The sequence below is a fragment of the Strongylocentrotus purpuratus genome, unplaced genomic scaffold, assembly GCF_000002235.5.
Source record: "Strongylocentrotus purpuratus isolate Spur 01 unplaced genomic scaffold, Spur_5.0 spur5_scaffold_18, whole genome shotgun sequence".
In the NCBI taxonomy this organism is placed as follows: Eukaryota; Metazoa; Echinodermata; class Echinoidea; order Camarodonta; family Strongylocentrotidae; genus Strongylocentrotus; species Strongylocentrotus purpuratus.
The window spans coordinates 14,640,555-14,646,809 of NW_022145603.1; positions in this window are offsets into that span (position 1 = coordinate 14,640,555).

The window sequence follows — 6,255 nt, forward strand, 5'->3', positions numbered from 1 at the left end:
TACCATCCTACCATGTAATTTTGCTAGGCTACTTCTTATTTGTAGGCAAACCAATATGTACAAATATTATGGTTCAATTCAGGAAGTCCGACAGTTGGCACTTTTGCCTATATAGTAGACCTATGTAGGGCCTATATATATTATAGCCATATATCTGGTGAACAGTTTCCAGCTCTTTTTTGTGAACTTTTGTATTTGTTATTATTCCTCTTCACGGCACCGTTTTAGGAGTTTAAATGTTTCGTGTGACCTCAATCCAAAATTCATCAAAAACAAGACAAAGAGGCTTTGTTTCTTCCCCCACACAGGCATACTCAAAGGGTATACCTATACTCAAAGACGTATAGGAGCACATGATCGAGGCCGGGCGTACCGGCGTTGAGGGCCTCTTGCCCCAAAATATGCAAAAATATTGCGAGAATGAAAATGCACTTTAAACTGAGTTACGGTAAAAATGTTATTTTTTCATCAATATAAACCAGATAAAATATAAAAATATATATTTTCGGTCATCTCGTTGCCAGGAATCATCCTTAAAATCTATTTTACGAGATGTGCTGCGAGCGATCGAGGAACAAAAAAAAAAAAAAAAAAAAAAAAAAAAAAAAAAAAAAAAAAAAAAAAAAAAAAAGTTTTGGCATATAATTTTTATTCAACTATAAAAATGCAATAAGAAAGGTAACCGTTATACAGAGGCAGCTCTCCGGGGGGGGGGCACAATGTTCTCCAGGACCCCAAAAGTGCTCCCTTTTACATAGGAAAAGAGCCCCTTTTTAATTTAATAAATGCCCTTTTTAATATGTAAAAGCGCCCTTCCCCTTTTCACATCCGATAAGCGCCCCTCTATTTTTTGACACGTGCCCCTTCCAATAACTACCCCTTTTTAACTCGGATAATGATAATGGAAAAATCTCAAATGATCTCTTCTTCTTCTCTTTCCCTTTACCTTCCCTTCCTTCTCTCTCTTTTAGGTTTGATGGGGGGGGGGGACAAGGGCTTTTCGCCCCCGATCCACACGTTTTTGGCGGCATTAATCGCAACTGATCTCCCCTTTTTTGTCACCCTTTTCTTTTCTTCTACCTCTTTTTTTTTTCCCCTTCCCTTTATCTCCTCTTTTCCTTTTTTTCTTACCCTTTTCTTCCTTCTTTCTTATTTTTTTGATGGGGGGGGGGGGGGGTGAGTGAGGTAATAGCCTGGGAGGCAAGGTCCTTTCGTTCCTCCGATCTCATTCTTTTCACATCTTTTCTTTTCTTCTTCCTCTTCTTTCTTTCCCTTTCTCTCCTCTTTCCCTTTCCCTTCTTTTAAGACCCCTGTTACACATGCGTCGGCTTTTAAAGCGGGCCCCGGAGGCGGCCTCACACCTGCAATTTGAAGCCGCCTCGAGATCATCAAACCCCTGTTACACACGATCTCGGGCCCGCAATTTTGCGTCTACACATAGGCCGGCCTCACGTCGCCTTTTGACGAGCTGATGTTGGGGCGGACTCCAGAAAGACAGAAAGAGAAAGTGATAGAATGATAAAAACAAAGAATAACATAAGAGAAGGTATAAGGAAGAAACAAAGAATAACATAAGGAAAGACAGAAAGAGAAAGTGATAGAATGATAAAAACAAAGAATAACATAAGAGAAGGTAATATAAGGAAGAAACAAAGAATAACATAAGGAAAGACAGAAAGAGAAAGTGATAGAATGATAAAAACAAAGAATAACATAAGGAAAGACAGAAAAAGAGAGTGATAGAATGATAAAAACAAAGAATAACATAAAGAGAAGATGAAAGAAGGAAGAAACAAAGAATAACATAAAGGAAAGACAGAAAGAGAAAGTGATAGAATGATAAAAACAAAGAATAACATAAGGAAAGACAAAAAAGAGAGTGATAGAATGATAAAAACAATGAATAACATAAGAGAATACGAAAGAAGGAAGAAACAAAGAATAACATAAGGAAAGACAGAAAGAAAAAGTGATAGAATGATAAAAAAAAACAAAGAATAACATAAGAGAAGATGAAAGAAGGAAGAAACAAAGAATAACATAAGGAAAGACAGAAAGAGAAGGTTATAGAAGGAAAAAACAAATAATAACATAAGGAAAGACAGAAAGAGAAGGTTATAGAAGGAAGAAACAAAGAATAACATAAGGAAAGACAGAAAGAGAAGGTTATAGAAGGAAGAAACAAAGAATAACTTCAGAAGGAAAGACAGAAAGAGAAAGCGATAGAATGATAAAAACAAAGAATAACATAAGGAAAGACAGAAAGAGACAGGATAGAATGATAAAAACATTTCACATAAGGAAAGACAGAAAGAGAAAGTGATAGAATGATAAAAACAAAGAATAACATAAGGAAAGACAGAAAGAGGGAGTGATAGAATGATAAAAACAAAGAATAACATAAAGAAAGACAGAAAGACAGAGTGATAGAATGATAAAAACAAAGAATAACATAAGAGAAGGTGGCAAGCGCGCCCGATGTATTATGATGATAATGATGACAGGTTACGTCACTTCCGCTTATAAGCCGGCCCCGAGTCCACTTTGGTGTTACACATACCGATTGCGGGACTGAGGCCGGCCTCAAACCACATCCAGAGGTGGACTGAGTCCACCTGGCCTCAGTCCGGCTTTTCGAAAAAAGTTGGTGTTACACATACGTCGAGCCGACTCCGGGGCCGGCCTCAGTCCACTTTCAGACGTATTTTGTAACAGGGGTCTTACTCTCTCGGCTCCCTTTCTTTTGCGGGGGGGGGGGGGGGGGTCCGCTCGGCCCCTAGATCCGTGCTTAATTTCAGTCCCCCACAGCTCGCTTGCTACGCTCGCTCGCATTTGTAGATGATATAGTTCTGTTACTTATCAAAGTTCTTTTCAGTCTCCCGTTGTAAGAATGTGATAATAACATCAGGATTTGTTTTTCATAAGATGTAATTGTTCGCACTGCGACCTCACAAATAGTCTTAAAATATTCATTGCTCGCTTCGCGCGCTCCCAAATGAATTTTCAGACCATAACACCCAACGGCAAAGTATGATGTTTAGCATTATTTTGTATGATGTATAAAGAGAAACAAATGTTAAAATCATCCCCGATAATGGTACTAACGTCTAAAAAATTGGATATTTTCGGTTTGAGATTTTCCTTTGTAGGTTCCCTTTTTTCTATACTAGAAAGTGTCCTTTTTGTTGGTGCCCTCCTCCCCCGACACTTTGGGGATCACTCCGCCGCCCCAGGGCGGAGCCCTCATCAAATTATCGTCGGATGAGCATAATTTTATACCTTATTATTTTGTGACACTGGCATGGCTCAAGGGTTTTGGGCAATAAATAACGGTCAGATGAGCATATTTTTATACCTTAATTGTGACACTGGCAGGACACAAATTGGTGTTGGGTCCAGGGGGCGGAGCCCCTAGAAGCTCAGGGGTTTTATACATTAAATTATCGTCAGATGTGCATATTTTATACCTTATTTGTGACGCTGGCAAGTCACGAATTCGGAGCCCCCGGAAGCTCAGGGGTTTTGGGCAATAAATAACTGTCAGATGAGCATATTTTTATACCTTATTTGTGACACTGGTAGGACACAAATTGGTGTTGGGTCCAGGCCGGGCGGAGCCCCCAGAAGCTCAGGGGTTTTATACATAAAATTATTGTCAGATGTGCAGATTTTAAACCTTATTTGTTACACTGGCAGGACACAAATGGGTCCAGGGCAGTGGCGTACCTGGGGTACTCCGTCAGGGGGAGCAAGCGACCGAAACAAACAAAAAAGGCGATGCTAATTTTCACTTCTGGCGAGCGAGCGAGCGAAAAAAAAATCTTTAAGTAACGTTTGGTATATAAACTGGTATTGTTGCAAGTTGGGGTGGGAACATTCACTTGTTAGCGACGTTAATTTTTTTTTTTTGCAAACGAGCGTAGCATGCAAGAAAAAAATCACTTCTTTTTTTAATAATTGCCACTTAAACTTGGTTTAATTGTCCCATCATGCAGGGCGCGGGAACAATATTGTGTTTAGGGCGATTTTATACCCATTTTAGCTAGCGAGCGAAAATACATCTTTCTCTCAATGAATTGCTATATAAAATTTGTTTCATTGTTGCAGGTCGGGGGCGGGCACAATCGTGTTTAAGGCAATGTCAATCCCATTTTGGCGGGCAGGCAACCCCCTATATTTCTCTTTTTAATGATATTGTAGCAGGTTAGTGGTGGGCACATAATTCCACGAGCTAGCGAGCGAAAAAATCACTTCTCTTTTATAGGGAAAATATGATACATAAAAGTTGGGTTCATTGTTCCATGTCAGGGACGTGATAATTAAAAGCGGTGTTATTTCTATTTTGGCGAGCGAGCAAAATTTTTGTAATGATAATTGGTTCATAAATTTCAGATTTTTTGTTGTTGCAGGGCAGGGCTTACACAATCATGTCTAAGGTGATGTTAATTTCGTTTGGGGAGCACGAGCACACCAAAACTTCTTTGAATAACGTTTGGTACATAATTATTAACTGGTTGTTGCAGGTTGGGGCGGGCACGTTACCTGTGTCAATTCCATTTTGGTGAGCGAGCATAGCGAGCAAGCAAAAAAAAAAAAAAAAAAAATCTCTTTTAATAGAAATTAATAAATAAACTTGTTTTTATTGGTGCAGGTCAGGATGGACGCAATCGCGATTCAATTCCTTTTTGGCGAGAGGTAAGCGGACACTTTTTTTTGGTCTCAAAATTTGAAAATTTGACATTGTGTTCCGTTGGGGGGGGGGGGGTAAGGTCACAGCCATTGGCATATTTTTTATTTTTTATTTTTTTTTATAAAAAAAAAAAGGAAGGGGGGGGGGGTTTCCCAATACACATACACAAAACATACACATAAAAAAAACACTCAAGTGGGGGGGGGGGGGTGGGGGTTAACCCCCACCCCCCCCCCTCCCCTGCGTACGCGCCTGAGGCCTACACTACATTTTCAGGAAAAAAAACTGTACGTTTTCAAAATATCTGGGGTCAACTGCCCCCCCCCCCCCTGGTGCGTACGACCATGGTCTTTTTTCCCCCATTTTTTTCCTTTCCTTTTCTTTTCCCTTTTTCTTCCTTTTCTCTTCTTCTTCCTTTTTTCTTTCCTTTTCCTTTTTTTTCCTTTTTTCTCTTTCTTTCCTTTTTTTCTTCCCTTTTCCTTTTTTCTTTTTCTTTCCTTTCCTTTCTTTCCTTTTCTTTCCCCTTTTTCATTTTTTCCCCTGGAGCCCGTCAAGGGGGCACTTTGCCCCCCATACGGTACGCCAGTGGTCCAGGGGCGGAGCCCTCAGAAGCTCAGGGGTTTATTTATCGTCAGATGAGCATAATTTTATACCTTATTTGTGACACTTGCAGGTCACGAATGGGCGTGGGGTCCAGGGGGTGGAGCCCCCGGAGGCGCAGGGGTTTTGGGCAATAAATTACGGTCAGATGAGCATATTTTTATACCTTATTTGTGACACTGGCAGGTCATAAATTAGCGTAGGATCCAGGAGGCGGAGGCTCAGGGGTGTTAGGCAATCGATTACGGCCAGATGAGCATCCTGGGGCCCGCCTTAGGGCCATCGGTTGGGTTCGGGGGGGGGGGGGGGAGAGGGCAGAGCCCCGGACGCTCAGGGCTTGTGCATCTAATTACGTCAGATGAGCATAATTATACCTTATTTGTGACACTGGCAGGTAACTAATTGGCGTTGGGTCCAGGGGGCGGAGCCCCCAGAAGCTCAGGGGTTTTAGGCATTTTATAACGGCCAGACAAGCTTGCAGGGGCCCGCTTTAGGGCCCCTGGTGGGGTCGAGGGGGTGGAGCCCCGGAAGTCAATGGGTTTTAGGCATTTAATTACGGTTAGATGAGCATATTTTGATATCTTTACCCTGTTATTTCCTTCTTTTTTTTTTGCCGGGGGGGGGGGGGGCGGCCCCCGCCCCCTGGATCCGCCACTGTTATGTTCTGCCCATCCATGACTATATTATTATGAGAGGATATTTATAGAACTCTCGCTGTCTGACACTATCCCGTTTCGACTGTGAGCGAGCGAGTTAAAGAACACTATCTCCGAAATGTTATTTCTTCAACAGAAAAAAAAAATAATCCAAGATCGGTTAAACTTTTATAGACCCCCCTTTTTTTTTACCTCGATCGATTACATATATGTGCCCCCCCCCAAAAAAAACAACATCAAACTCTGGCTACGTGCCTGGTAATGGGTCATTTCTTGTACCCACATTTTGAAGCAGGCGATCGAGTCAAC